At 53.0% G+C, this 26,375-nt stretch overlaps 39 non-coding genes and 4 pseudogenes across 39 annotated transcripts; all 43 read right to left on the bottom strand.

Moving 5' to 3' along the window:
* Window positions 1–9: 9 nt before the first annotated feature.
* LOC148810110 (5S ribosomal RNA) lies at window positions 10–128 on the bottom strand (annotated as a pseudogene).
* A 537-nt stretch (window positions 129–665) lies between these two features.
* LOC148810109 (5S ribosomal RNA) lies at window positions 666–784 on the bottom strand. Its single transcript, XR_016086870.1, has one exon. It is a non-coding gene; the product is annotated as a 5S ribosomal RNA (ribosomal RNA).
* Window positions 785–1,321: 537 nt separating this feature from the next.
* LOC148810108 (5S ribosomal RNA) lies at window positions 1,322–1,440 on the bottom strand. Its single transcript, XR_016086869.1, has one exon. It is a non-coding gene; the product is annotated as a 5S ribosomal RNA (ribosomal RNA).
* Window positions 1,441–1,977: 537 nt separating this feature from the next.
* On the bottom strand, window positions 1,978–2,096 carry LOC148810107 (5S ribosomal RNA). Its single transcript, XR_016086868.1, has one exon. It is a non-coding gene; the product is annotated as a 5S ribosomal RNA (ribosomal RNA).
* A 456-nt stretch (window positions 2,097–2,552) lies between these two features.
* Window positions 2,553–2,671, bottom strand: LOC148810106 (5S ribosomal RNA). The gene has a single exon (XR_016086866.1). It is a non-coding gene; the product is annotated as a 5S ribosomal RNA (ribosomal RNA).
* Window positions 2,672–3,208: 537 nt separating this feature from the next.
* LOC148810105 (5S ribosomal RNA) lies at window positions 3,209–3,327 on the bottom strand. The gene has a single exon (XR_016086865.1). It is a non-coding gene; the product is annotated as a 5S ribosomal RNA (ribosomal RNA).
* Window positions 3,328–3,783: 456 nt separating this feature from the next.
* On the bottom strand, window positions 3,784–3,902 carry LOC148810104 (5S ribosomal RNA). Its single transcript, XR_016086864.1, has one exon. It is a non-coding gene; the product is annotated as a 5S ribosomal RNA (ribosomal RNA).
* Window positions 3,903–4,439: 537 nt separating this feature from the next.
* On the bottom strand, window positions 4,440–4,558 carry LOC148810103 (5S ribosomal RNA). Its single transcript, XR_016086863.1, has one exon. It is a non-coding gene; the product is annotated as a 5S ribosomal RNA (ribosomal RNA).
* Window positions 4,559–5,014: 456 nt separating this feature from the next.
* Window positions 5,015–5,133, bottom strand: LOC148810102 (5S ribosomal RNA). Its single transcript, XR_016086862.1, has one exon. It is a non-coding gene; the product is annotated as a 5S ribosomal RNA (ribosomal RNA).
* Window positions 5,134–5,670: 537 nt separating this feature from the next.
* Window positions 5,671–5,789, bottom strand: LOC148810101 (5S ribosomal RNA). Its single transcript, XR_016086861.1, has one exon. It is a non-coding gene; the product is annotated as a 5S ribosomal RNA (ribosomal RNA).
* Window positions 5,790–6,326: 537 nt separating this feature from the next.
* Window positions 6,327–6,445, bottom strand: LOC148810100 (5S ribosomal RNA). The gene has a single exon (XR_016086860.1). It is a non-coding gene; the product is annotated as a 5S ribosomal RNA (ribosomal RNA).
* A 537-nt stretch (window positions 6,446–6,982) lies between these two features.
* LOC148810099 (5S ribosomal RNA) lies at window positions 6,983–7,101 on the bottom strand. The gene has a single exon (XR_016086859.1). It is a non-coding gene; the product is annotated as a 5S ribosomal RNA (ribosomal RNA).
* Window positions 7,102–7,557: 456 nt separating this feature from the next.
* LOC148810098 (5S ribosomal RNA) lies at window positions 7,558–7,676 on the bottom strand. The gene has a single exon (XR_016086996.1). It is a non-coding gene; the product is annotated as a 5S ribosomal RNA (ribosomal RNA).
* A 537-nt stretch (window positions 7,677–8,213) lies between these two features.
* LOC148810097 (5S ribosomal RNA) lies at window positions 8,214–8,332 on the bottom strand. The gene has a single exon (XR_016086858.1). It is a non-coding gene; the product is annotated as a 5S ribosomal RNA (ribosomal RNA).
* Window positions 8,333–8,788: 456 nt separating this feature from the next.
* Window positions 8,789–8,907, bottom strand: LOC148810096 (5S ribosomal RNA). The gene has a single exon (XR_016086857.1). It is a non-coding gene; the product is annotated as a 5S ribosomal RNA (ribosomal RNA).
* Window positions 8,908–9,444: 537 nt separating this feature from the next.
* Window positions 9,445–9,563, bottom strand: LOC148810095 (5S ribosomal RNA). The gene has a single exon (XR_016086855.1). It is a non-coding gene; the product is annotated as a 5S ribosomal RNA (ribosomal RNA).
* Window positions 9,564–10,019: 456 nt separating this feature from the next.
* Window positions 10,020–10,138, bottom strand: LOC148810094 (5S ribosomal RNA). Its single transcript, XR_016086854.1, has one exon. It is a non-coding gene; the product is annotated as a 5S ribosomal RNA (ribosomal RNA).
* Window positions 10,139–10,675: 537 nt separating this feature from the next.
* LOC148810093 (5S ribosomal RNA) lies at window positions 10,676–10,794 on the bottom strand. The gene has a single exon (XR_016086853.1). It is a non-coding gene; the product is annotated as a 5S ribosomal RNA (ribosomal RNA).
* A 456-nt stretch (window positions 10,795–11,250) lies between these two features.
* LOC148810092 (5S ribosomal RNA) lies at window positions 11,251–11,369 on the bottom strand. The gene has a single exon (XR_016086852.1). It is a non-coding gene; the product is annotated as a 5S ribosomal RNA (ribosomal RNA).
* A 456-nt stretch (window positions 11,370–11,825) lies between these two features.
* Window positions 11,826–11,944, bottom strand: LOC148810091 (5S ribosomal RNA; annotated as a pseudogene).
* Window positions 11,945–12,481: 537 nt separating this feature from the next.
* Window positions 12,482–12,600, bottom strand: LOC148810090 (5S ribosomal RNA). The gene has a single exon (XR_016086851.1). It is a non-coding gene; the product is annotated as a 5S ribosomal RNA (ribosomal RNA).
* A 456-nt stretch (window positions 12,601–13,056) lies between these two features.
* On the bottom strand, window positions 13,057–13,175 carry LOC148810089 (5S ribosomal RNA). Its single transcript, XR_016086850.1, has one exon. It is a non-coding gene; the product is annotated as a 5S ribosomal RNA (ribosomal RNA).
* Window positions 13,176–13,631: 456 nt separating this feature from the next.
* On the bottom strand, window positions 13,632–13,750 carry LOC148810088 (5S ribosomal RNA). The gene has a single exon (XR_016086849.1). It is a non-coding gene; the product is annotated as a 5S ribosomal RNA (ribosomal RNA).
* Window positions 13,751–14,287: 537 nt separating this feature from the next.
* LOC148810087 (5S ribosomal RNA) lies at window positions 14,288–14,406 on the bottom strand. The gene has a single exon (XR_016086848.1). It is a non-coding gene; the product is annotated as a 5S ribosomal RNA (ribosomal RNA).
* Window positions 14,407–14,862: 456 nt separating this feature from the next.
* On the bottom strand, window positions 14,863–14,981 carry LOC148810086 (5S ribosomal RNA). Its single transcript, XR_016086847.1, has one exon. It is a non-coding gene; the product is annotated as a 5S ribosomal RNA (ribosomal RNA).
* Window positions 14,982–15,518: 537 nt separating this feature from the next.
* LOC148810085 (5S ribosomal RNA) lies at window positions 15,519–15,637 on the bottom strand. Its single transcript, XR_016086846.1, has one exon. It is a non-coding gene; the product is annotated as a 5S ribosomal RNA (ribosomal RNA).
* A 537-nt stretch (window positions 15,638–16,174) lies between these two features.
* LOC148810084 (5S ribosomal RNA) lies at window positions 16,175–16,293 on the bottom strand. Its single transcript, XR_016086844.1, has one exon. It is a non-coding gene; the product is annotated as a 5S ribosomal RNA (ribosomal RNA).
* Window positions 16,294–16,749: 456 nt separating this feature from the next.
* On the bottom strand, window positions 16,750–16,868 carry LOC148810083 (5S ribosomal RNA). Its single transcript, XR_016086843.1, has one exon. It is a non-coding gene; the product is annotated as a 5S ribosomal RNA (ribosomal RNA).
* Window positions 16,869–17,405: 537 nt separating this feature from the next.
* LOC148810082 (5S ribosomal RNA) lies at window positions 17,406–17,524 on the bottom strand. The gene has a single exon (XR_016086842.1). It is a non-coding gene; the product is annotated as a 5S ribosomal RNA (ribosomal RNA).
* Window positions 17,525–17,980: 456 nt separating this feature from the next.
* On the bottom strand, window positions 17,981–18,099 carry LOC148810081 (5S ribosomal RNA). Its single transcript, XR_016086841.1, has one exon. It is a non-coding gene; the product is annotated as a 5S ribosomal RNA (ribosomal RNA).
* A 456-nt stretch (window positions 18,100–18,555) lies between these two features.
* LOC148810080 (5S ribosomal RNA) lies at window positions 18,556–18,674 on the bottom strand. The gene has a single exon (XR_016086840.1). It is a non-coding gene; the product is annotated as a 5S ribosomal RNA (ribosomal RNA).
* Window positions 18,675–19,211: 537 nt separating this feature from the next.
* LOC148810079 (5S ribosomal RNA) lies at window positions 19,212–19,330 on the bottom strand (annotated as a pseudogene).
* A 537-nt stretch (window positions 19,331–19,867) lies between these two features.
* On the bottom strand, window positions 19,868–19,986 carry LOC148810078 (5S ribosomal RNA). Its single transcript, XR_016086839.1, has one exon. It is a non-coding gene; the product is annotated as a 5S ribosomal RNA (ribosomal RNA).
* A 456-nt stretch (window positions 19,987–20,442) lies between these two features.
* LOC148810077 (5S ribosomal RNA) lies at window positions 20,443–20,561 on the bottom strand. Its single transcript, XR_016086838.1, has one exon. It is a non-coding gene; the product is annotated as a 5S ribosomal RNA (ribosomal RNA).
* Window positions 20,562–21,017: 456 nt separating this feature from the next.
* LOC148810076 (5S ribosomal RNA) lies at window positions 21,018–21,136 on the bottom strand. Its single transcript, XR_016086837.1, has one exon. It is a non-coding gene; the product is annotated as a 5S ribosomal RNA (ribosomal RNA).
* Window positions 21,137–21,673: 537 nt separating this feature from the next.
* Window positions 21,674–21,792, bottom strand: LOC148810075 (5S ribosomal RNA). Its single transcript, XR_016086836.1, has one exon. It is a non-coding gene; the product is annotated as a 5S ribosomal RNA (ribosomal RNA).
* A 456-nt stretch (window positions 21,793–22,248) lies between these two features.
* Window positions 22,249–22,367, bottom strand: LOC148810074 (5S ribosomal RNA). The gene has a single exon (XR_016086835.1). It is a non-coding gene; the product is annotated as a 5S ribosomal RNA (ribosomal RNA).
* A 456-nt stretch (window positions 22,368–22,823) lies between these two features.
* On the bottom strand, window positions 22,824–22,942 carry LOC148810073 (5S ribosomal RNA). The gene has a single exon (XR_016086833.1). It is a non-coding gene; the product is annotated as a 5S ribosomal RNA (ribosomal RNA).
* Window positions 22,943–23,398: 456 nt separating this feature from the next.
* LOC148810072 (5S ribosomal RNA) lies at window positions 23,399–23,517 on the bottom strand. The gene has a single exon (XR_016086832.1). It is a non-coding gene; the product is annotated as a 5S ribosomal RNA (ribosomal RNA).
* A 537-nt stretch (window positions 23,518–24,054) lies between these two features.
* On the bottom strand, window positions 24,055–24,173 carry LOC148810071 (5S ribosomal RNA). Its single transcript, XR_016086831.1, has one exon. It is a non-coding gene; the product is annotated as a 5S ribosomal RNA (ribosomal RNA).
* A 456-nt stretch (window positions 24,174–24,629) lies between these two features.
* LOC148810070 (5S ribosomal RNA) lies at window positions 24,630–24,748 on the bottom strand. The gene has a single exon (XR_016086830.1). It is a non-coding gene; the product is annotated as a 5S ribosomal RNA (ribosomal RNA).
* A 537-nt stretch (window positions 24,749–25,285) lies between these two features.
* Window positions 25,286–25,404, bottom strand: LOC148810069 (5S ribosomal RNA; annotated as a pseudogene).
* Window positions 25,405–25,941: 537 nt separating this feature from the next.
* Window positions 25,942–26,060, bottom strand: LOC148810068 (5S ribosomal RNA). The gene has a single exon (XR_016086829.1). It is a non-coding gene; the product is annotated as a 5S ribosomal RNA (ribosomal RNA).
* Window positions 26,061–26,375: the final 315 nt, after the last annotated feature.

Below are 26,375 nucleotides of genomic sequence, written 5' to 3'. Positions count from 1 at the left end.
GCGCTTAAAAGCTTACAGCACCTGGTATTCCCAGGCGGTCTCCCATCCAAGTACTAACCAGGCCCATCCCTGTTTAGCTTCCGAGATCAGACGAGATCAGGCGTGCTCAAGGGGGTGTGGCCGGAAGCGAGAGCAAGGCTCGCTGGCACCCTTCTTATAGAGAGGACAGCTCCGTCACCTCTTTTACGACGCTGCTTTTTTTCCCTTGCGTTTTTCTCTTCTTCCCACGTTCTCTCTCTTCACTGCCTTCGTCCCCGCTCTATTTCACTTCAGCCTTTCACTCTTGCTTCCTTCCAATGAGGACGGAGCTGCGGGAGAAAGGGCGCTATAGAGGATCGCTGTGGAGAGCTGCTGCTGTGCTTTGACATCTGAGCTCTGTGGAAAACGATCTCAATACAATTCTGAAAAACGCGACTCCCCGAACGCCAGCCGAACAAGTCTCCACAGCCGAAGCGCTGTGTCTCTTTTCAGCTGGCGATAAACCTTTCCTCGATCCTTTGCGGACTTGTAAAACTGTTCATGATCAGAATAAAAAACGCTCACGCTAATACACAAGCACCCGTGTCTCGCCAAAGCTGACAAATAAACAGACGGACAAGCCGCACTGCACGTGTGAACAGGGGAATGAGCGAGCGAGCGGGGATAGGGCGCCTCCTGCGCTTAAAAGCTTACAGCACCTGGTATTCCCAGGCGGTCTCCCATCCAAGTACTAACCAGGCCCATCCCTGTTTAGCTTCCGAGATCAGACGAGATCAGGCGTGCTCAAGGGGGTGTGGCCGTAAGCGAGAGCAAGGCTCGCTGGCACCCTTCTTATAGAGAGGACAGCTCCGTCACCTCTTTTACGACGCTGCTTTTTTTCCCTTGCGTTTTTCTCTTCTTCCCACGTTCTCTCTCTTCACTGCCTTCGTCCCCGCTCTATTTCACTTCAGCCTTTCACTCTTGCTTCCTTCCAATGAGGACGGAGCTGCGGGAGAAAGGGCGCTATAGAGGATCGCTGTGGAGAGCTGCTGCTGTGCTTTGACATCTGAGCTCTGTGGAAAACGATCTCAATACAATTCTGAAAAACGCGACTCCCCGAACGCCAGCCGAACAAGTCTCCACAGCCGAAGCGCTGTGTCTCTTTTCAGCTGGCGATAAACCTTTCCTCGATCCTTTGCGGACTTGTAAAACTGTTCATGATCAGAATAAAAAACGCTCACGCTAATACACAAGCACCCGTGTCTCGCCAAAGCTGACAAATAAACAGACGGACAAGCCGCACTGCACGTGTGAACAGGGGAATGAGCGAGCGAGCGGGGATAGGGCGCCTCCTGCGCTTAAAAGCTTACAGCACCTGGTATTCCCAGGCGGTCTCCCATCCAAGTACTAACCAGGCCCATCCCTGTTTAGCTTCCGAGATCAGACGAGATCAGGCGTGCTCAAGGGGGTGTGGCCGTAAGCGAGAGCAAGGCTCGCTGGCACCCTTCTTATAGAGAGGACAGCTCCGTCACCTCTTTTACGACGCTGCTTTTTTTCCCTTGCGTTTTTCTCTTCTTCCCACGTTCTCTCTCTTCACTGCCTTCGTCCCCGCTCTATTTCACTTCAGCCTTTCACTCTTGCTTCCTTCCAATGAGGACGGAGCTGCGGGAGAAAGGGCGCTATAGAGGATCGCTGTGGAGAGCTGCTGCTGTGCTTTGACATCTGAGCTCTGTGGAAAACGATCTCAATACAATTCTGAAAAACGCGACTCCCCGAACGCCAGCCGAACAAGTCTCCACAGCCGAAGCGCTGTGTCTCTTTTCAGCTGGCGATAAACCTTTCCTCGATCCTTTGCGGACTTGTAAAACTGTTCATGATCAGAATAAAAAACGCTCACGCTAATACACAAGCACCCGTGTCTCGCCAAAGCTGACAAATAAACAGACGGACAAGCCGCACTGCACGTGTGAACAGGGGAATGAGCGAGCGAGCGGGGATAGGGCGCCTCCTGCGCTTAAAAGCTTACAGCACCTGGTATTCCCAGGCGGTCTCCCATCCAAGTACTAACCAGGCCCATCCCTGTTTAGCTTCCGAGATCAGACGAGATCAGGCGTGCTCAAGGGGGTGTGGCCGTAAGCGAGAGCAAGGCTCGCTGGCACCCTTCTTATAGAGAGGACAGCTCCGTCACCTCTTTTACGACGCTGCTTTTTTCTTGCTTCCTTCCAATGAGGACGGAGCTGCGGGAGAAAGGGCGCTATAGAGGATCGCTGTGGAGAGCTGCTGCTGTGCTTTGACATCTGAGCTCTGTGGAAAACGATCTCAATACAATTCTGAAAAACGCGACTCCCCGAACGCCAGCCGAACAAGTCTCCACAGCCGAAGCGCTGTGTCTCTTTTCAGCTGGCGATAAACCTTTCCTCGATCCTTTGCGGACTTGTAAAACTGTTCATGATCAGAATAAAAAACGCTCACGCTAATACACAAGCACCCGTGTCTCGCCAAAGCTGACAAATAAACAGACGGACAAGCCGCACTGCACGTGTGAACAGGGGAATGAGCGAGCGAGCGGGGATAGGGCGCCTCCTGCGCTTAAAAGCTTACAGCACCTGGTATTCCCAGGCGGTCTCCCATCCAAGTACTAACCAGGCCCATCCCTGTTTAGCTTCCGAGATCAGACGAGATCAGGCGTGCTCAAGGGGGTGTGGCCGTAAGCGAGAGCAAGGCTCGCTGGCACCCTTCTTATAGAGAGGACAGCTCCGTCACCTCTTTTACGACGCTGCTTTTTTTCCCTTGCGTTTTTCTCTTCTTCCCACGTTCTCTCTCTTCACTGCCTTCGTCCCCGCTCTATTTCACTTCAGCCTTTCACTCTTGCTTCCTTCCAATGAGGACGGAGCTGCGGGAGAAAGGGCGCTATAGAGGATCGCTGTGGAGAGCTGCTGCTGTGCTTTGACATCTGAGCTCTGTGGAAAACGATCTCAATACAATTCTGAAAAACGCGACTCCCCGAACGCCAGCCGAACAAGTCTCCACAGCCGAAGCGCTGTGTCTCTTTTCAGCTGGCGATAAACCTTTCCTCGATCCTTTGCGGACTTGTAAAACTGTTCATGATCAGAATAAAAAACGCTCACGCTAATACACAAGCACCCGTGTCTCGCCAAAGCTGACAAATAAACAGACGGACAAGCCGCACTGCACGTGTGAACAGGGGAATGAGCGAGCGAGCGGGGATAGGGCGCCTCCTGCGCTTAAAAGCTTACAGCACCTGGTATTCCCAGGCGGTCTCCCATCCAAGTACTAACCAGGCCCATCCCTGTTTAGCTTCCGAGATCAGACGAGATCAGGCGTGCTCAAGGGGGTGTGGCCGTAAGCGAGAGCAAGGCTCGCTGGCACCCTTCTTATAGAGAGGACAGCTCCGTCACCTCTTTTACGACGCTGCTTTTTTCTTGCTTCCTTCCAATGAGGACGGAGCTGCGGGAGAAAGGGCGCTATAGAGGATCGCTGTGGAGAGCTGCTGCTGTGCTTTGACATCTGAGCTCTGTGGAAAACGATCTCAATACAATTCTGAAAAACGCGACTCCCCGAACGCCAGCCGAACAAGTCTCCACAGCCGAAGCGCTGTGTCTCTTTTCAGCTGGCGATAAACCTTTCCTCGATCCTTTGCGGACTTGTAAAACTGTTCATGATCAGAATAAAAAACGCTCACGCTAATACACAAGCACCCGTGTCTCGCCAAAGCTGACAAATAAACAGACGGACAAGCCGCACTGCACGTGTGAACAGGGGAATGAGCGAGCGAGCGGGGATAGGGCGCCTCCTGCGCTTAAAAGCTTACAGCACCTGGTATTCCCAGGCGGTCTCCCATCCAAGTACTAACCAGGCCCATCCCTGTTTAGCTTCCGAGATCAGACGAGATCAGGCGTGCTCAAGGGGGTGTGGCCGTAAGCGAGAGTAAGGCTCGCTGGCACCCTTCTTATAGAGAGGACAGCTCCGTCACCTCTTTTACGACGCTGCTTTTTTTCCCTTGCGTTTTTCTCTTCTTCCCACGTTCTCTCTCTTCACTGCCTTCGTCCCCGCTCTATTTCACTTCAGCCTTTCACTCTTGCTTCCTTCCAATGAGGACGGAGCTGCGGGAGAAAGGGCGCTATAGAGGATCGCTGTGGAGAGCTGCTGCTGTGCTTTGACATCTGAGCTCTGTGGAAAACGATCTCAATACAATTCTGAAAAACGCGACTCCCCGAACGCCAGCCGAACAAGTCTCCACAGCCGAAGCGCTGTGTCTCTTTTCAGCTGGCGAGAAACCTTTCCTCGATCCTTTGCGGACTTGTAAAACTGTTCATGATCAGAATAAAAAACGCTCACGCTAATACACAAGCACCCGTGTCTCGCCAAAGCTGACAAATAAACAGACGGACAAGCCGCACTGCACGTGTGAACAGGGGAATGAGCGAGCGAGCGGGGATAGGGCGCCTCCTGCGCTTAAAAGCTTACAGCACCTGGTATTCCCAGGCGGTCTCCCATCCAAGTACTAACCAGGCCCATCCCTGTTTAGCTTCCGAGATCAGACGAGATCAGGCGTGCTCAAGGGGGTGTGGCCGTAAGCGAGAGCAAGGCTCGCTGGCACCCTTCTTATAGAGAGGACAGCTCCGTCACCTCTTTTACGACGCTGCTTTTTTCTTGCTTCCTTCCAATGAGGACGGAGCTGCGGGAGAAAGGGCGCTATAGAGGATCGCTGTGGAGAGCTGCTGCTGTGCTTTGACATCTGAGCTCTGTGGAAAACGATCTCAATACAATTCTGAAAAACGCGACTCCCCGAACGCCAGCCGAACAAGTCTCCACAGCCGAAGCGCTGTGTCTCTTTTCAGCTGGCGATAAACCTTTCCTCGATCCTTTGCGGACTTGTAAAACTGTTCATGATCAGAATAAAAAACGCTCACGCTAATACACAAGCACCCGTGTCTCGCCAAAGCTGACAAATAAACAGACGGACAAGCCGCACTGCACGTGTGAACAGGGGAATGAGCGAGCGAGCGGGGATAGGGCGCCTCCTGCGCTTAAAAGCTTACAGCACCTGGTATTCCCAGGCGGTCTCCCATCCAAGTACTAACCAGGCCCATCCCTGTTTAGCTTCCGAGATCAGACGAGATCAGGCGTGCTCAAGGGGGTGTGGCCGTAAGCGAGAGCAAGGCTCGCTGGCACCCTTCTTATAGAGAGGACAGCTCCGTCACCTCTTTTACGACGCTGCTTTTTTTCCCTTGCGTTTTTCTCTTCTTCCCACGTTCTCTCTCTTCACTGCCTTCGTCCCCGCTCTATTTCACTTCAGCCTTTCACTCTTGCTTCCTTCCAATGAGGACGGAGCTGCGGGAGAAAGGGCGCTATAGAGGATCGCTGTGGAGAGCTGCTGCTGTGCTTTGACATCTGAGCTCTGTGGAAAACGATCTCAATACAATTCTGAAAAACGCGACTCCCCGAACGCCAGCCGAACAAGTCTCCACAGCCGAAGCGCTGTGTCTCTTTTCAGCTGGCGATAAACCTTTCCTCGATCCTTTGCGGACTTGTAAAACTGTTCATGATCAGAATAAAAAACGCTCACGCTAATACACAAGCACCCGTGTCTCGCCAAAGCTGACAAATAAACAGACGGACAAGCCGCACTGCACGTGTGAACAGGGGAATGAGCGAGCGAGCGGGGATAGGGCGCCTCCTGCGCTTAAAAGCTTACAGCACCTGGTATTCCCAGGCGGTCTCCCATCCAAGTACTAACCAGGCCCATCCCTGTTTAGCTTCCGAGATCAGACGAGATCAGGCGTGCTCAAGGGGGTGTGGCCGTAAGCGAGAGCAAGGCTCGCTGGCACCCTTCTTATAGAGAGGACAGCTCCGTCACCTCTTTTACGACGCTGCTTTTTTTCCCTTGCGTTTTTCTCTTCTTCCCACGTTCTCTCTCTTCACTGCCTTCGTCCCCGCTCTATTTCACTTCAGCCTTTCACTCTTGCTTCCTTCCAATGAGGACGGAGCTGCGGGAGAAAGGGCGCTATAGAGGATCGCTGTGGAGAGCTGCTGCTGTGCTTTGACATCTGAGCTCTGTGGAAAACGATCTCAATACAATTCTGAAAAACGCGACTCCCCGAACGCCAGCCGAACAAGTCTCCACAGCCGAAGCGCTGTGTCTCTTTTCAGCTGGCGATAAACCTTTCCTCGATCCTTTGCGGACTTGTAAAACTGTTCATGATCAGAATAAAAAACGCTCACGCTAATACACAAGCACCCGTGTCTCGCCAAAGCTGACAAATAAACAGACGGACAAGCCGCACTGCACGTGTGAACAGGGGAATGAGCGAGCGAGCGGGGATAGGGCGCCTCCTGCGCTTAAAAGCTTACAGCACCTGGTATTCCCAGGCGGTCTCCCATCCAAGTACTAACCAGGCCCATCCCTGTTTAGCTTCCGAGATCAGACGAGATCAGGCGTGCTCAAGGGGGTGTGGCCGTAAGCGAGAGCAAGGCTCGCTGGCACCCTTCTTATAGAGAGGACAGCTCCGTCACCTCTTTTACGACGCTGCTTTTTTTCCCTTGCGTTTTTCTCTTCTTCCCACGTTCTCTCTCTTCACTGCCTTCGTCCCCGCTCTATTTCACTTCAGCCTTTCACTCTTGCTTCCTTCCAATGAGGACGGAGCTGCGGGAGAAAGGGCGCTATAGAGGATCGCTGTGGAGAGCTGCTGCTGTGCTTTGACATCTGAGCTCTGTGGAAAACGATCTCAATACAATTCTGAAAAACGCGACTCCCCGAACGCCAGCCGAACAAGTCTCCACAGCCGAAGCGCTGTGTCTCTTTTCAGCTGGCGATAAACCTTTCCTCGATCCTTTGCGGACTTGTAAAACTGTTCATGATCAGAATAAAAAACGCTCACGCTAATACACAAGCACCCGTGTCTCGCCAAAGCTGACAAATAAACAGACGGACAAGCCGCACTGCACGTGTGAACAGGGGAATGAGCGAGCGAGCGGGGATAGGGCGCCTCCTGCGCTTAAAAGCTTACAGCACCTGGTATTCCCAGGCGGTCTCCCATCCAAGTACTAACCAGGCCCATCCCTGTTTAGCTTCCGAGATCAGACGAGATCAGGCGTGCTCAAGGGGGTGTGGCCGTAAGCGAGAGCAAGGCTCGCTGGCACCCTTCTTATAGAGAGGACAGCTCCGTCACCTCTTTTACGACGCTGCTTTTTTCTTGCTTCCTTCCAATGAGGACGGAGCTGCGGGAGAAAGGGCGCTATAGAGGATCGCTGTGGAGAGCTGCTGCTGTGCTTTGACATCTGAGCTCTGTGGAAAACGATCTCAATACAATTCTGAAAAACGCGACTCCCCGAACGCCAGCCGAACAAGTCTCCACAGCCGAAGCGCTGTGTCTCTTTTCAGCTGGCGATAAACCTTTCCTCGATCCTTTGCGGACTTGTAAAACTGTTCATGATCAGAATAAAAAACGCTCACGCTAATACACAAGCACCCGTGTCTCGCCAAAGCTGACAAATAAACAGACGGACAAGCCGCACTGCACGTGTGAACAGGGGAATGAGCGAGCGAGCGGGGATAGGGCGCCTCCTGCGCTTAAAAGCTTACAGCACCTGGTATTCCCAGGCGGTCTCCCATCCAAGTACTAACCAGGCCCATCCCTGTTTAGCTTCCGAGATCAGACGAGATCAGGCGTGCTCAAGGGGGTGTGGCCGCAAGCGAGAGCCAGGCTCGCTGGCACCCTTCTTATAGAGAGGACAGCTCCGTCACCTCTTTTACGACGCTGCTTTTTTTCCCTTGCGTTTTTCTCTTCTTCCCACGTTCTCTCTCTTCACTGCCTTCGTCCCCGCTCTATTTCACTTCAGCCTTTCACTCTTGCTTCCTTCCAATGAGGACGGAGCTGCGGGAGAAAGGGCGCTATAGAGGATCGCTGTGGAGAGCTGCTGCTGTGCTTTGACATCTGAGCTCTGTGGAAAACGATCTCAATACAATTCTGAAAAACGCGACTCCCCGAACGCCAGCCGAACAAGTCTCCACAGCCGAAGCGCTGTGTCTCTTTTCAGCTGGCGATAAACCTTTCCTCGATCCTTTGCGGACTTGTAAAACTGTTCATGATCAGAATAAAAAACGCTCACGCTAATACACAAGCACCCGTGTCTCGCCAAAGCTGACAAATAAACAGACGGACAAGCCGCACTGCACGTGTGAACAGGGGAATGAGCGAGCGAGCGGGGATAGGGCGCCTCCTGCGCTTAAAAGCTTACAGCACCTGGTATTCCCAGGCGGTCTCCCATCCAAGTACTAACCAGGCCCATCCCTGTTTAGCTTCCGAGATCAGACGAGATCAGGCGTGCTCAAGGGGGTGTGGCCGTAAGCGAGAGCAAGGCTCGCTGGCACCCTTCTTATAGAGAGGACAGCTCCGTCACCTCTTTTACGACGCTGCTTTTTTCTTGCTTCCTTCCAATGAGGACGGAGCTGCGGGAGAAAGGGCGCTATAGAGGATCGCTGTGGAGAGCTGCTGCTGTGCTTTGACATCTGAGCTCTGTGGAAAACGATCTCAATACAATTCTGAAAAACGCGACTCCCCGAACGCCAGCCGAACAAGTCTCCACAGCCGAAGCGCTGTGTCTCTTTTCAGCTGGCGATAAACCTTTCCTCGATCCTTTGCGGACTTGTAAAACTGTTCATGATCAGAATAAAAAACGCTCACGCTAATACACAAGCACCCGTGTCTCGCCAAAGCTGACAAATAAACAGACGGACAAGCCGCACTGCACGTGTGAACAGGGGAATGAGCGAGCGAGCGGGGATAGGGCGCCTCCTGCGCTTAAAAGCTTACAGCACCTGGTATTCCCAGGCGGTCTCCCATCCAAGTACTAACCAGGCCCATCCCTGTTTAGCTTCCGAGATCAGACGAGATCAGGCGTGCTCAAGGGGGTGTGGCCGTAAGCGAGAGCAAGGCTCGCTGGCACCCTTCTTATAGAGAGGACAGCTCCGTCACCTCTTTTACGACGCTGCTTTTTTTCCCTTGCGTTTTTCTCTTCTTCCCACGTTCTCTCTCTTCACTGCCTTCGTCCCCGCTCTATTTCACTTCAGCCTTTCACTCTTGCTTCCTTCCAATGAGGACGGAGCTGCGGGAGAAAGGGCGCTATAGAGGATCGCTGTGGAGAGCTGCTGCTGTGCTTTGACATCTGAGCTCTGTGGAAAACGATCTCAATACAATTCTGAAAAACGCGACTCCCCGAACGCCAGCCGAACAAGTCTCCACAGCCGAAGCGCTGTGTCTCTTTTCAGCTGGCGATAAACCTTTCCTCGATCCTTTGCGGACTTGTAAAACTGTTCATGATCAGAATAAAAAACGCTCACGCTAATACACAAGCACCCGTGTCTCGCCAAAGCTGACAAATAAACAGACGGACAAGCCGCACTGCACGTGTGAACAGGGGAATGAGCGAGCGAGCGGGGATAGGGCGCCTCCTGCGCTTAAAAGCTTACAGCACCTGGTATTCCCAGGCGGTCTCCCATCCAAGTACTAACCAGGCCCATCCCTGTTTAGCTTCCGAGATCAGACGAGATCAGGCGTGCTCAAGGGGGTGTGGCCGTAAGCGAGAGCAAGGCTCGCTGGCACCCTTCTTATAGAGAGGACAGCTCCGTCACCTCTTTTACGACGCTGCTTTTTTCTTGCTTCCTTCCAATGAGGACGGAGCTGCGGGAGAAAGGGCGCTATAGAGGATCGCTGTGGAGAGCTGCTGCTGTGCTTTGACATCTGAGCTCTGTGGAAAACGATCTCAATACAATTCTGAAAAACGCGACTCCCCGAACGCCAGCCGAACAAGTCTCCACAGCCGAAGCGCTGTGTCTCTTTTCAGCTGGCGATAAACCTTTCCTCGATCCTTTGCGGACTTGTAAAACTGTTCATGATCAGAATAAAAAACGCTCACGCTAATACACAAGCACCCGTGTCTCGCCAAAGCTGACAAATAAACAGACGGACAAGCCGCACTGCACGTGTGAACAGGGGAATGAGCGAGCGAGCGGGGATAGGGCGCCTCCTGCGCTTAAAAGCTTACAGCACCTGGTATTCCCAGGCGGTCTCCCATCCAAGTACTAACCAGGCCCATCCCTGTTTAGCTTCCGAGATCAGACGAGATCAGGCGTGCTCAAGGGGGTGTGGCCGTAAGCGAGAGCAAGGCTCGCTGGCACCCTTCTTATAGAGAGGACAGCTCCGTCACCTCTTTTACGACGCTGCTTTTTTTCCCTTGCGTTTTTCTCTTCTTCCCACGTTCTCTCTCTTCACTGCCTTCGTCCCCGCTCTATTTCACTTCAGCCTTTCACTCTTGCTTCCTTCCAATGAGGACGGAGCTGCGGGAGAAAGGGCGCTATAGAGGATCGCTGTGGAGAGCTGCTGCTGTGCTTTGACATCTGAGCTCTGTGGAAAACGATCTCAATACAATTCTGAAAAACGCGACTCCCCGAACGCCAGCCGAACAAGTCTCCACAGCCGAAGCGCTGTGTCTCTTTTCAGCTGGCGATAAACCTTTCCTCGATCCTTTGCGGACTTGTAAAACTGTTCATGATCAGAATAAAAAACGCTCACGCTAATACACAAGCACCCGTGTCTCGCCAAAGCTGACAAATAAACAGACGGACAAGCCGCACTGCACGTGTGAACAGGGGAATGAGCGAGCGAGCGGGGATAGGGCGCCTCCTGCGCTTAAAAGCTTACAGCACCTGGTATTCCCAGGCGGTCTCCCATCCAAGTACTAACCAGGCCCATCCCTGTTTAGCTTCCGAGATCAGACGAGATCAGGCGTGCTCAAGGGGGTGTGGCCGTAAGCGAGAGCAAGGCTCGCTGGCACCCTTCTTATAGAGAGGACAGCTCCGTCACCTCTTTTACGACGCTGCTTTTTTCTTGCTTCCTTCCAATGAGGACGGAGCTGCGGGAGAAAGGGCGCTATAGAGGATCGCTGTGGAGAGCTGCTGCTGTGCTTTGACATCTGAGCTCTGTGGAAAACGATCTCAATACAATTCTGAAAAACGCGACTCCCCGAACGCCAGCCGAACAAGTCTCCACAGCCGAAGCGCTGTGTCTCTTTTCAGCTGGCGATAAACCTTTCCTCGATCCTTTGCGGACTTGTAAAACTGTTCATGATCAGAATAAAAAACGCTCACGCTAATACACAAGCACCCGTGTCTCGCCAAAGCTGACAAATAAACAGACGGACAAGCCGCACTGCACGTGTGAACAGGGGAATGAGCGAGCGAGCGGGGATAGGGCGCCTCCTGCGCTTAAAAGCTTACAGCACCTGGTATTCCCAGGCGGTCTCCCATCCAAGTACTAACCAGGCCCATCCCTGTTTAGCTTCCGAGATCAGACGAGATCAGGCGTGCTCAAGGGGGTGTGGCCGTAAGCGAGAGCAAGGCTCGCTGGCACCCTTCTTATAGAGAGGACAGCTCCGTCACCTCTTTTACGACGCTGCTTTTTTCTTGCTTCCTTCCAATGAGGACGGAGCTGCGGGAGAAAGGGCGCTATAGAGGATCGCTGTGGAGAGCTGCTGCTGTGCTTTGACATCTGAGCTCTGTGGAAAACGATCTCAATACAATTCTGAAAAACGCGACTCCCCGAACGCCAGCCGAACAAGTCTCCACAGCCGAAGCGCTGTGTCTCTTTTCAGCTGGCGATAAACCTTTCCTCGATCCTTTGCGGACTTGTAAAACTGTTCATGATCAGAATAAAAAACGCTCACGCTAATACACAAGCACCCGTGTCTCGCCAAAGCTGACAAATAAACAGACGGACAAGCCGCACTGCACGTGTGAACAGGGGAATGAGCGAGCGAGCGGGGATAGGGCGCCTCCTGCGCTTAAAAGCTTACAGCACCTGGTATTCCCAGGCGGTCTCCCATCCAAGTACTAACCAGGCCCATCCCTGTTTAGCTTCCGAGATCAGACGAGATCAGGCGTGCTCAAGGGGGTGTGGCCGGAAGCGAGAGCAAGGCTCGCTGGCACCCTTCTTATAGAGAGGACAGCTCCGTCACCTCTTTTACGACGCTGCTTTTTTTCCCTTGCGTTTTTCTCTTCTTCCCACGTTCTCTCTCTTCACTGCCTTCGTCCCCGCTCTATTTCACTTCAGCCTTTCACTCTTGCTTCCTTCCAATGAGGACGGAGCTGCGGGAGAAAGGGCGCTATAGAGGATCGCTGTGGAGAGCTGCTGCTGTGCTTTGACATCTGAGCTCTGTGGAAAACGATCTCAATACAATTCTGAAAAACGCGACTCCCCGAACGCCAGCCGAACAAGTCTCCACAGCCGAAGCGCTGTGTCTCTTTTCAGCTGGCGATAAACCTTTCCTCGATCCTTTGCGGACTTGTAAAACTGTTCATGATCAGAATAAAAAACGCTCACGCTAATACACAAGCACCCGTGTCTCGCCAAAGCTGACAAATAAACAGACGGACAAGCCGCACTGCACGTGTGAACAGGGGAATGAGCGAGCGAGCGGGGATAGGGCGCCTCCTGCGCTTAAAAGCTTACAGCACCTGGTATTCCCAGGCGGTCTCCCATCCAAGTACTAACCAGGCCCATCCCTGTTTAGCTTCCGAGATCAGACGAGATCAGGCGTGCTCAAGGGGGTGTGGCCGTAAGCGAGAGCAAGGCTCGCTGGCACCCTTCTTATAGAGAGGACAGCTCCGTCACCTCTTTTACGACGCTGCTTTTTTCTTGCTTCCTTCCAATGAGGACGGAGCTGCGGGAGAAAGGGCGCTATAGAGGATCGCTGTGGAGAGCTGCTGCTGTGCTTTGACATCTGAGCTCTGTGGAAAACGATCTCAATACAATTCTGAAAAACGCGACTCCCCGAACGCCAGCCGAACAAGTCTCCACAGCCGAAGCGCTGTGTCTCTTTTCAGCTGGCGATAAACCTTTCCTCGATCCTTTGCGGACTTGTAAAACTGTTCATGATCAGAATAAAAAACGCTCACGCTAATACACAAGCACCCGTGTCTCGCCAAAGCTGACAAATAAACAGACGGACAAGCCGCACTGCACGTGTGAACAGGGGAATGAGCGAGCGAGCGGGGATAGGGCGCCTCCTGCGCTTAAAAGCTTACAGCACCTGGTATTCCCAGGCGGTCTCCCATCCAAGTACTAACCAGGCCCATCCCTGTTTAGCTTCCGAGATCAGACGAGATCAGGCGTGCTCAAGGGGGTGTGGCCGTAAGCGAGAGCAAGGCTCGCTGGCACCCTTCTTATAGAGAGGACAGCTCCGTCACCTCTTTTACGACGCTGCTTTTTTCTTGCTTCCTTCCAATGAGGACGGAGCTGCGGGAGAAAGGGCGCTATAGAGGATCGCTGTGGAGAGCTGCTGCTGTGCTTTGACATCTGAGCTCTGTGGAAAACGATCTCAATACAATTCTGAAAAACGCGACTCCCCGAACGCCAGCCGAACAAGTCTCCACAGCCGAAGCGCTGTGTCTCTTTTCAGCTGGCGAGAAACCTTTCCTCGATCCTTTGCGGACTTGTAAAACTGTTCATGATCAGAATAAAAAACGCTCACGCTAATACACAAGCACCCGTGTCTCGCCAAAGCTGACAAATAAACAGACGGACAAGCCGCACTGCACGTGTGAACAGGGGAATGAGCGAGCGAGCGGGGATAGGGCGCCTCCTGCGCTTAAAAGCTTACAGCACCTGGTATTCCCAGGCGGTCTCCCATCCAAGTACTAACCAGGCCCATCCCTGTTTAGCTTCCGAGATCAGACGAGATCAGGCGTGCTCAAGGGGGTGTGGCCGTAAGCGAGAGCAAGGCTCGCTGGCACCCTTCTTATAGAGAGGACAGCTCCGTCACCTCTTTTACGACGCTGCTTTTTTTCCCTTGCGTTTTTCTCTTCTTCCCACGTTCTCTCTCTTCACTGCCTTCGTCCCCGCTCTATTTCACTTCAGCCTTTCACTCTTGCTTCCTTCCAATGAGGACGGAGCTGCGGGAGAAAGGGCGCTATAGAGGATCGCTGTGGAGAGCTGCTGCTGTGCTTTGACATCTGAGCTCTGTGGAAAACGATCTCAATACAATTCTGAAAAACGCGACTCCCCGAACGCCAGCCGAACAAGTCTCCACAGCCGAAGCGCTGTGTCTCTTTTCAGCTGGCGATAAACCTTTCCTCGATCCTTTGCGGACTTGTAAAACTGTTCATGATCAGAATAAAAAACGCTCACGCTAATACACAAGCACCCGTGTCTCGCCAAAGCTGACAAATAAACAGACGGACAAGCCGCACTGCACGTGTGAACAGGGGAATGAGCGAGCGAGCGGGGATAGGGCGCCTCCTGCGCTTAAAAGCTTACAGCACCTGGTATTCCCAGGCGGTCTCCCATCCAAGTACTAACCAGGCCCATCCCTGTTTAGCTTCCGAGATCAGACGAGATCAGGCGTGCTCAAGGGGGTGTGGCCGTAAGCGAGAGCAAGGCTCGCTGGCACCCTTCTTATAGAGAGGACAGCTCCGTCACCTCTTTTACGACGCTGCTTTTTTCTTGCTTCCTTCCAATGAGGACGGAGCTGCGGGAGAAAGGGCGCTATAGAGGATCGCTGTGGAGAGCTGCTGCTGTGCTTTGACATCTGAGCTCTGTGGAAAACGATCTCAATACAATTCTGAAAAACGCGACTCCCCGAACGCCAGCCGAACAAGTCTCCACAGCCGAAGCGCTGTGTCTCTTTTCAGCTGGCGATAAACCTTTCCTCGATCCTTTGCGGACTTGTAAAACTGTTCATGATCAGAATAAAAAACGCTCACGCTAATACACAAGCACCCGTGTCTCGCCAAAGCTGACAAATAAACAGACGGACAAGCCGCACTGCACGTGTGAACAGGGGAATGAGCGAGCGAGCGGGGATAGGGCGCCTCCTGCGCTTAAAAGCTTACAGCACCTGGTATTCCCAGGCGGTCTCCCATCCAAGTACTAACCAGGCCCATCCCTGTTTAGCTTCCGAGATCAGACGAGATCAGGCGTGCTCAAGGGGGTGTGGCCGTAAGCGAGAGCAAGGCTCGCTGGCACCCTTCTTATAGAGAGGACAGCTCCGTCACCTCTTTTACGACGCTGCTTTTTTTCCCTTGCGTTTTTCTCTTCTTCCCACGTTCTCTCTCTTCACTGCCTTCGTCCCCGCTCTATTTCACTTCAGCCTTTCACTCTTGCTTCCTTCCAATGAGGACGGAGCTGCGGGAGAAAGGGCGCTATAGAGGATCGCTGTGGAGAGCTGCTGCTGTGCTTTGACATCTGAGCTCTGTGGAAAACGATCTCAATACAATTCTGAAAAACGCGACTCCCCGAACGCCAGCCGAACAAGTCTCCACAGCCGAAGCGCTGTGTCTCTTTTCAGCTGGCGATAAACCTTTCCTCGATCCTTTGCGGACTTGTAAAACTGTTCATGATCAGAATAAAAAACGCTCACGCTAATACACAAGCACCCGTGTCTCGCCAAAGCTGACAAATAAACAGACGGACAAGCCGCACTGCACGTGTGAACAGGGGAATGAGCGAGCGAGCGGGGATAGGGCGCCTCCTGCGCTTAAAAGCTTACAGCACCTGGTATTCCCAGGCGGTCTCCCATCCAAGTACTAACCAGGCCCATCCCTGTTTAGCTTCCGAGATCAGACGAGATCAGGCGTGCTCAAGGGGGTGTGGCCGTAAGCGAGAGCAAGGCTCGCTGGCACCCTTCTTATAGAGAGGACAGCTCCGTCACCTCTTTTACGACGCTGCTTTTTTTCCCTTGCGTTTTTCTCTTCTTCCCACGTTCTCTCTCTTCACTGCCTTCGTCCCCGCTCTATTTCACTTCAGCCTTTCACTCTTGCTTCCTTCCAATGAGGACGGAGCTGCGGGAGAAAGGGCGCTATAGAGGATCGCTGTGGAGAGCTGCTGCTGTGCTTTGACATCTGAGCTCTGTGGAAAACGATCTCAATACAATTCTGAAAAACGCGACTCCCCGAACGCCAGCCGAACAAGTCTCCACAGCCGAAGCGCTGTGTCTCTTTTCAGCTGGCGATAAACCTTTCCTCGATCCTTTGCGGACTTGTAAAACTGTTCATGATCAGAATAAAAAACGCTCACGCTAATACACAAGCACCCGTGTCTCGCCAAAGCTGACAAATAAACAGACGGACAAGCCGCACTGCACGTGTGAACAGGGGAATGAGCGAGCGAGCGGGGATAGGGCGCCTCCTGCGCTTAAAAGCTTACAGCACCTGGTATTCCCAGGCGGTCTCCCATCCAAGTACTAACCAGGCCCATCCCTGTTTAGCTTCCGAGATCAGACGAGATCAGGCGTGCTCAAGGGGGTGTGGCCGTAAGCGAGAGCAAGGCTCGCTGGCACCCTTCTTATAGAGAGGACAGCTCCGTCACCTCTTTTACGACGCTGCTTTTTTCTTGCTTCCTTCCAATGAGGACGGAGCTGCGGGAGAAAGGGCGCTATAGAGGATCGCTGTGGAGAGCTGCTGCTGTGCTTTGACATCTGAGCTCTGTGGAAAACGATCTCAATACAATTCTGAAAAACGCGACTCCCCGAACGCCAGCCGAACAAGTCTCCACAGCCGAAGCGCTGTGTCTCTTTTCAGCTGGCGATAAACCTTTCCTCGATCCTTTGCGGACTTGTAAAACTGTTCATGATCAGAATAAAAAACGCTCACGCTAATACACAAGCACCCGTGTCTCGCCAAAGCTGACAAATAAACAGACGGACAAGCCGCACTGCACGTGTGAACAGGGGAATGAGCGAGCGAGCGGGGATAGGGCGCCTCCTGCGCTTAAAAGCTTACAGCACCTGGTATTCCCAGGCGGTCTCCCATCCAAGTACTAACCAGGCCCATCCCTGTTTAGCTTCCGAGATCAGACGAGATCAGGCGTGCTCAAGGGGGTGTGGCCGTAAGCGAGAGCAAGGCTCGCTGGCACCCTTCTTATAGAGAGGACAGCTCCGTCACCTCTTTTACGACGCTGCTTTTTTTCCCTTGCGTTTTTCTCTTCTTCCCACGTTCTCTCTCTTCACTGCCTTCGTCCCCGCTCTATTTCACTTCAGCCTTTCACTCTTGCTTCCTTCCAATGAGGACGGAGCTGCGGGAGAAAGGGCGCTATAGAGGATCGCTGTGGAGAGCTGCTGCTGTGCTTTGACATCTGAGCTCTGTGGAAAACGATCTCAATACAATTCTGAAAAACGCGACTCCCCGAACGCCAGCCGAACAAGTCTCCACAGCCGAAGCGCTGTGTCTCTTTTCAGCTGGCGATAAACCTTTCCTCGATCCTTTGCGGACTTGTAAAACTGTTCATGATCAGAATAAAAAACGCTCACGCTAATACACAAGCACCCGTGTCTCGCCAAAGCTGACAAATAAACAGACGGACAAGCCGCACTGCACGTGTGAACAGGGGAATGAGCGAGCGAGCGGGGATAGGGCGCCTCCTGCGCTTAAAAGCTTACAGCACCTGGTATTCCCAGGCGGTCTCCCATCCAAGTACTAACCAGGCCCATCCCTGTTTAGCTTCCGAGATCAGACGAGATCAGGCGTGCTCAAGGGGGTGTGGCCGTAAGCGAGAGCAAGGCTCGCTGGCACCCTTCTTATAGAGAGGACAGCTCCGTCACCTCTTTTACGACGCTGCTTTTTTCTTGCTTCCTTCCAATGAGGACGGAGCTGCGGGAGAAAGGGCGCTATAGAGGATCGCTGTGGAGAGCTGCTGCTGTGCTTTGACATCTGAGCTCTGTGGAAAATGATCTCAATACAATTCTGAAAAACGCGACTCCCCGAACGCCAGCCGAACAAGTCTCCACAGCCGAAGCGCTGTGTCTCTTTTCAGCTGGCGATAAACCTTTCCTCGATCCTTTGCGGACTTGTAAAACTGTTCATGATCAGAATAAAAAACGCTCACGCTAATACACAAGCACCCGTGTCTCGCCAAAGCTGACAAATAAACAGACGGACAAGCCGCACTGCACGTGTGAACAGGGGAATGAGCGAGCGAGCGGGGATAGGGCGCCTCCTGCGCTTAAAAGCTTACAGCACCTGGTATTCCCAGGCGGTCTCCCATCCAAGTACTAACCAGGCCCATCCCTGTTTAGCTTCCGAGATCAGACGAGATCAGGCGTGCTCAAGGGGGTGTGGCCGTAAGCGAGAGCAAGGCTCGCTGGCACCCTTCTTATAGAGAGGACAGCTCCGTCACCTCTTTTACGACGCTGCTTTTTTCTTGCTTCCTTCCAATGAGGACGGAGCTGCGGGAGAAAGGGCGCTATAGAGGATCGCTGTGGAGAGCTGCTGCTGTGCTTTGACATCTGAGCTCTGTGGAAAACGATCTCAATACAATTCTGAAAAACGCGACTCCCCGAACGCCAGCCGAACAAGTCTCCACAGCCGAAGCGCTGTGTCTCTTTTCAGCTGGCGATAAACCTTTCCTCGATCCTTTGCGGACTTGTAAAACTGTTCATGATCAGAATAAAAAACGCTCACGCTAATACACAAGCACCCGTGTCTCGCCAAAGCTGACAAATAAACAGACGGACAAGCCGCACTGCACGTGTGAACAGGGGAATGAGCGAGCGAGCGGGGATAGGGCGCCTCCTGCGCTTAAAAGCTTACAGCACCTGGTATTCCCAGGCGGTCTCCCATCCAAGTACTAACCAGGCCCATCCCTGTTTAGCTTCCGAGATCAGACGAGATCAGGCGTGCTCAAGGGGGTGTGGCCGTAAGCGAGAGCAAGGCTCGCTGGCACCCTTCTTATAGAGAGGACAGCTCCGTCACCTCTTTTACGACGCTGCTTTTTTTCCCTTGCGTTTTTCTCTTCTTCCCACGTTCTCTCTCTTCACTGCCTTCGTCCCCGCTCTATTTCACTTCAGCCTTTCACTCTTGCTTCCTTCCAATGAGGACGGAGCTGCGGGAGAAAGGGCGCTATAGAGGATCGCTGTGGAGAGCTGCTGCTGTGCTTTGACATCTGAGCTCTGTGGAAAACGATCTCAATACAATTCTGAAAAACGCGACTCCCCGAACGCCAGCCGAACAAGTCTCCACAGCCGAAGCGCTGTGTCTCTTTTCAGCTGGCGATAAACCTTTCCTCGATCCTTTGCGGACTTGTAAAACTGTTCATGATCAGAATAAAAAACGCTCACGCTAATACACAAGCACCCGTGTCTCGCCAAAGCTGACAAATAAACAGACGGACAAGCCGCACTGCACGTGTGAACAGGGGAATGAGCGAGCGAGCGGGGATAGGGCGCCTCCTGCGCTTAAAAGCTTACAGCACCTGGTATTCCCAGGCGGTCTCCCATCCAAGTACTAACCAGGCCCATCCCTGTTTAGCTTCCGAGATCAGACAAGATCAGGCGTGCTCAAGGGGGTGTGGCCGTAAGCGAGAGCAAGGCTCGCTGGCACCCTTCTTATAGAGAGGACAGCTCCGTCACCTCTTTTACGACGCTGCTTTTTTTCCCTTGCGTTTTTCTCTTCTTCCCACGTTCTCTCTCTTCACTGCCTTCGTCCCCGCTCTATTTCACTTCAGCCTTTCACTCTTGCTTCCTTCCAATGAGGACGGAGCTGCGGGAGAAAGGGCGCTATAGAGGATCGCTGTGGAGAGCTGCTGCTGTGCTTTGACATCTGAGCTCTGTGGAAAACGATCTCAATACAATTCTGAAAAACGCGACTCCCCGAACGCCAGCCGAACAAGTCTCCACAGCCGAAGCGCTGTGTCTCTTTTCAGCTGGCGATAAACCTTTCCTCGATCCTTTGCGGACTTGTAAAACTGTTCATGATCAGAATAAAAAACGCTCACGCTAATACACAAGCACCCGTGTCTCGCCAAAGCTGACAAATAAACAGACGGACAAGCCGCACTGCACGTGTGAACAGGGGAATGAGCGAGCGAGCGGGGATAGGGCGCCTCCTGCGCTTAAAAGCTTACAGCACCTGGTATTCCCAGGCGGTCTCCCATCCAAGTACTAACCAGGCCCATCCCTGTTTAGCTTCCGAGATCAGACGAGATCAGGCGTGCTCAAGGGGGTGTGGCCGTAAGCGAGAGCAAGGCTCGCTGGCACCCTTCTTATAGAGAGGACAGCTCCGTCACCTCTTTTACGACGCTGCTTTTTTCTTGCTTCCTTCCAATGAGGACGGAGCTGCGGGAGAAAGGGCGCTATAGAGGATCGCTGTGGAGAGCTGCTGCTGTGCTTTGACATCTGAGCTCTGTGGAAAACGATCTCAATACAATTCTGAAAAACGCGACTCCCCGAACGCCAGCCGAACAAGTCTCCACAGCCGAAGCGCTGTGTCTCTTTTCAGCTGGCGATAAACCTTTCCTCGATCCTTTGCGGACTTGTAAAACTGTTCATGATCAGAATAAAAAACGCTCACGCTAATACACAAGCACCCGTGTCTCGCCAAAGCTGACAAATAAACAGACGGACAAGCCGCACTGCACGTGTGAACAGGGGAATGAGCGAGCGAGCGGGGATAGGGCGCCTCCTGCGCTTAAAAGCTTACAGCACCTGGTATTCCCAGGCGGTCTCCCATCCAAGTACTAACCAGGCCCATCCCTGTTTAGCTTCCGAGATCAGACGAGATCAGGCGTGCTCAAGGGGGTGTGGCCGTAAGCGAGAGCAAGGCTCGCTGGCACCCTTCTTATAGAGAGGACAGCTCCGTCACCTCTTTTACGACGCTGCTTTTTTCTTGCTTCCTTCCAATGAGGACGGAGCTGCGGGAGAAAGGGCGCTATAGAGGATCGCTGTGGAGAGCTGCTGCTGTGCTTTGACATCTGAGCTCTGTGGAAAACGATCTCAATACAATTATGAAAAACGCGACTCCCCGAACGCCAGCCGAACAAGTCTCCACAGCCGAAGCGCTGTGTCTCTTTTCAGCTGGCGATAAACCTTTCCTCGATCCTTTGCGGACTTGTAAAACTGTTCATGATCAGAATAAAAAACGCTCACGCTAATACACAAGCACCCGTGTCTCGCCAAAGCTGACAAATAAACAGACGGACAAGCCGCACTGCACGTGTGAACAGGGGAATGAGCGAGCGAGCGGGGATAGGGCGCCTCCTGCGCTTAAAAGCTTACAGCACCTGGTATTCCCAGGCGGTCTCCCATCCAAGTACTAACCAGGCCCATCCCTGTTTAGCTTCCGAGATCAGACGAGATCAGGCGTGCTCAAGGGGGTGTGGCCGTAAGCGAGAGCAAGGCTCGCTGGCACCCTTCTTATAGAGAGGACAGCTCCGTCACCTCTTTTACGACGCTGCTTTTTTTCCCTTGCGTTTTTCTCTTCTTCCCACGTTCTCTCTCTTCACTGCCTTCGTCCCCGCTCTATTTCACTTCAGCCTTTCACTCTTGCTTCCTTCCAATGAGGACGGAGCTGCGGGAGAAAGGGCGCTATAGAGGATCGCTGTGGAGAGCTGCTGCTGTGCTTTGACATCTGAGCTCTGTGGAAAACGATCTCAATACAATTCTGAAAAACGCGACTCCCCGAACGCCAGCCGAACAAGTCTCCACAGCCGAAGCGCTGTGTCTCTTTTCAGCTGGCGATAAACCTTTCCTCGATCCTTTGCGGACTTGTAAAACTGTTCATGATCAGAATAAAAAACGCTCACGCTAATACACAAGCACCCGTGTCTCGCCAAAGCTGACAAATAAACAGACGGACAAGCCGCACTGCACGTGTGAACAGGGGAATGAGCGAGCGAGCGGGGATAGGGCGCCTCCTGCGCTTAAAAGCTTACAGCACCTGGTATTCCCAGGCGGTCTCCCATCCAAGTACTAACCAGGCCCATCCCTGTTTAGCTTCCGAGATCAGACGAGATCAGGCGTGCTCAAGGGGGTGTGGCCGTAAGCGAGAGCAAGGCTCGCTGGCACCCTTCTTATAGAGAGGACAGCTCCGTCACCTCTTTTACGACGCTGCTTTTTTCTTGCTTCCTTCCAATGAGGACGGAGCTGCGGGAGAAAGGGCGCTATAGAGGATCGCTGTGGAGAGCTGCTGCTGTGCTTTGACATCTGAGCTCTGTGGAAAACGATCTCAATACAATTCTGAAAAACGCGACTCCCCGAACGCCAGCCGAACAAGTCTCCACAGCCGAAGCGCTGTGTCTCTTTTCAGCTGGCGATAAACCTTTCCTCGATCCTTTGCGGACTTGTAAAACTGTTCATGATCAGAATAAAAAACGCTCACGCTAATACACAAGCACCCGTGTCTCGCCAAAGCTGACAAATAAACAGACGGACAAGCCGCACTGCACGTGTGAACAGGGGAATGAGCGAGCGAGCGGGGATAGGGCGCCTCCTGCGCTTAAAAGCTTACAGCACCTGGTATTCCCAGGCGGTCTCCCATCCAAGTACTAACCAGGCCCATCCCTGTTTAGCTTCCGAGATCAGACGAGATCAGGCGTGCTCAAGGGGGTGTGGCCGTAAGCGAGAGCAAGGCTCGCTGGCACCCTTCTTATAGAGAGGACAGCTCCGTCACCTCTTTTACGACGCTGCTTTTTTCTTGCTTCCTTCCAATGAGGACGGAGCTGCGGGAGAAAGGGCGCTATAGAGGATCGCTGTGGAGAGCTGCTGCTGTGCTTTGACATCTGAGCTCTGTGGAAAACGATCTCAATACAATTATGAAAAACGCGACTCCCCGAACGCCAGCCGAACAAGTCTCCACAGCCGAAGCGCTGTGTCTCTTTTCAGCTGGCGATAAACCTTTCCTCGATCCTTTGCGGACTTGTAAAACTGTTCATGATCAGAATAAAAAACGCTCACGCTAATACACAAGCACCCGTGTCTCGCCAAAGCTGACAAATAAACAGACGGACAAGCCGCACTGCACGTGTGAACAGGGGAATGAGCGAGCGAGCGGGGATAGGGCGCCTCCTGCGCTTAAAAGCTTACAGCACCTGGTATTCCCAGGCGGTCTCCCATCCAAGTACTAACCAGGCCCATCCCTGTTTAGCTTCCGAGATCAGACGAGATCAGGCGTGCTCAAGGGGGTGTGGCCGTAAGCGAGAGCAAGGCTCGCTGGCACCCTTCTTATAGAGAGGACAGCTCCGTCACCTCTTTTACGACGCTGCTTTTTTCTTGCTTCCTTCCAATGAGGACGGAGCTGCGGGAGAAAGGGCGCTATAGAGGATCGCTGTGGAGAGCTGCTGCTGTGCTTTGACATCTGAGCTCTGTGGAAAACGATCTCAATACAATTCTGAAAAACGCGACTCCCCGAACGCCAGCCGAACAAGTCTCCACAGCCGAAGCGCTGTGTCTCTTTTCAGCTGGCGATAAACCTTTCCTCGATCCTTTGCGGACTTGTAAAACTGTTCATGATCAGAATAAAAAACGCTCACGCTAATACACAAGCACCCGTGTCTCGCCAAAGCTGACAAATAAACAGACGGACAAGCCGCACTGCACGTGTGAACAGGGGAATGAGCGAGCGAGCGGGGATAGGGCGCCTCCTGCGCTTAAAAGCTTACAGCACCTGGTATTCCCAGGCGGTCTCCCATCCAAGTACTAACCAGGCCCATCCCTGTTTAGCTTCCGAGATCAGACGAGATCAGGCGTGCTCAAGGGGGTGTGGCCGTAAGCGAGAGCAAGGCTCGCTGGCACCCTTCTTATAGAGAGGACAGCTCCGTCACCTCTTTTACGACGCTGCTTTTTTTCCCTTGCGTTTTTCTCTTCTTCCCACGTTCTCTCTCTTCACTGCCTTCGTCCCCGCTCTATTTCACTTCAGCCTTTCACTCTTGCTTCCTTCCAATGAGGACGGAGCTGCGGGAGAAAGGGCGCTATAGAGGATCGCTGTGGAGAGCTGCTGCTGTGCTTTGACATCTGAGCTCTGTGGAAAACGATCTCAATACAATTCTGAAAAACGCGACTCCCCGAACGCCAGCCGAACAAGTCTCCACAGCCGAAGCGCTGTGTCTCTTTTCAGCTGGCGATAAACCTTTCCTCGATCCTTTGCGGACTTGTAAAACTGTTCATGATCAGAATAAAAAACGCTCACGCTAATACACAAGCACCCGTGTCTCGCCAAAGCTGACAAATAAACAGACGGACAAGCCGCACTGCACGTGTGAACAGGGGAATGAGCGAGCGAGCGGGGATAGGGCGCCTCCTGCGCTTAAAAGCTTACAGCACCTGGTATTCCCAGGCGGTCTCCCATCCAAGTACTAACCAGGCCCATCCCTGTTTAGCTTCCGAGATCAGACGAGATCAGGCGTGCTCAAGGGGGTGTGGCCGTAAGCGAGAGCAAGGCTCGCTGGCACCCTTCTTATAGAGAGGACAGCTCCGTCACCTCTTTTACGACGCTGCTTTTTTCTTGCTTCCTTCCAATGAGGACGGAGCTGCGGGAGAAAGGGCGCTATAGAGGATCGCTGTGGAGAGCTGCTGCTGTGCTTTGACATCTGAGCTCTGTGGAAAACGATCTCAATACAATTCTGAAAAACGCGACTCCCCGAACGCCAGCCGAACAAGTCTCCACAGCCGAAGCGCTGTGTCTCTTTTCAGCTGGCGATAAACCTTTCCTCGATCCTTTGCGGACTTGTAAAACTGTTCATGATCAGAATAAAAAACGCTCACGCTAATACACAAGCACCCGTGTCTCGCCAAAGCTGACAAATAAACAGGCGGACAAGCCGCACTGCACGTGTGAACAGGGGAATGAGCGAGCGAGCGGGGATAGGGCGCCTCCTGCGCTTAAAAGCTTACAGCACCTGGTATTCCCAGGCGGTCTCCCATCCAAGTACTAACCAGGCCCATCCCTGTTTAGCTTCCGAGATCAGACGAGATCAGGCGTGCTCAAGGGGGTGTGGCCGTAAGCGAGAGCAAGGCTCGCTGGCACCCTTCTTATAGAGAGGACAGCTCCGTCACCTCTTTTACGACGCTGCTTTTTTTCCCTTGCGTTTTTCTCTTCTTCCCACGTTCTCTCTCTTCACTGCCTTCGTCCCCGCTCTATTTCACTTCAGCCTTTCACTCTTGCTTCCTTCCAATGAGGACGGAGCTGCGGGAGAAAGGGCGCTATAGAGGATCGCTGTGGAGAGCTGCTGCTGTGCTTTGACATCTGAGCTCTGTGGAAAACGATCTCAATACAATTCTGAAAAACGCGACTCCCCGAACGCCAGCCGAACAAGTCTCCACAGCCGAAGCGCTGTGTCTCTTTTCAGCTGGCGATAAACCTTTCCTCGATCCTTTGCGGACTTGTAAAACTGTTCATGATCAGAATAAAAAACGCTCACGCTAATACACAAGCACCCGTGTCTCGCCAAAGCTGACAAATAAACAGACGGACAAGCCGCACTGCACGTGTGAACAGGGGAATGAGCGAGCGAGCGGGGATAGGGCGCCTCCTGCGCTTAAAAGCTTACAGCACCTGGTATTCCCAGGCGGTCTCCCATCCAAGTACTAACCAGGCCCATCCCTGTTTAGCTTCCGAGATCAGACGAGATCAGGCGTGCTCAAGGGGGTGCGGCCGTAAGCGAGAGCAAGGCTCGCTGGCACCCTTCTTATAGAGAGGACAGCTCCGTCACCTCTTTTACGACGCTGCTTTTTTTCCCTTGCGTTTTTCTCTTCTTCCCACGTTCTCTCTCTTCACTGCCTTCGTCCCCGCTCTATTTCACTTCAGCCTTTCACTCTTGCTTCCTTCCAATGAGGACGGAGCTGCGGGAGAAAGGGCGCTATAGAGGATCGCTGTGGAGAGCTGCTGCTGTGCTTTGACATCTGAGCTCTGTGGAAAACGATCTCAATACAATTCTGAAAAACGCGACTCCCCGAACGCCAGCCGAACAAGTCTCCACAGCCGAAGCGCTGTGTCTCTTTTCAGCTGGCGATAAACCTTTCCTCGATCCTTTGCGGACTTGTAAAACTGTTCATGATCAGAATAAAAAACGCTCACGCTAATACACAAGCACCCGTGTCTCGCCAAAGCTGACAAATAAACAGACGGACAAGCCGCACTGCACGTGTGAACAGGGGAATGAGCGAGCGAGCGGGGATAGGGCGCCTCCTGCGCTTAAAAGCTTACAGCACCTGGTATTCCCAGGCGGTCTCCCATCCAAGTACTAACCAGGCCCATCCCTGTTTAGCTTCCGAGATCAGACGAGATCAGGCGTGCTCAAGGGGGTGTGGCCGTAAGCGAGAGCAAGGCTCGCTGGCACCCTTCTTATAGAGAGGACAGCTCCGTCACCTCTTTTACGACGCTGCTTTTTTTCCCTTGCGTTTTTCTCTTCTTCCCACGTTCTCTCTCTTCACTGCCTTCGTCCCCGCTCTATTTCACTTCAGCCTTTCACTCTTGCTTCCTTCCAATGAGGACGGAGCTGCGGGAGAAAGGGCGCTATAGAGGATCGCTGTGGAGAGCTGCTGCTGTGCTTTGACATCTGAGCTCTGTGGAAAACGATCTCAATACAATTCTGAAAAACGTGACTCCCCGAACGCCAGCCGAACAAGTCTCC

Source organism: Atractosteus spatula, unplaced genomic scaffold (genome assembly GCF_055471065.1).
Source record: "Atractosteus spatula isolate fAtrSpa1 unplaced genomic scaffold, fAtrSpa1.hap1 Scaffold_103, whole genome shotgun sequence".
Lineage (NCBI taxonomy): Eukaryota > Metazoa > Chordata > Actinopteri > Semionotiformes > Lepisosteidae > Atractosteus > Atractosteus spatula.
This window is presented reverse-complemented; position numbering and strand designations above follow the sequence as displayed.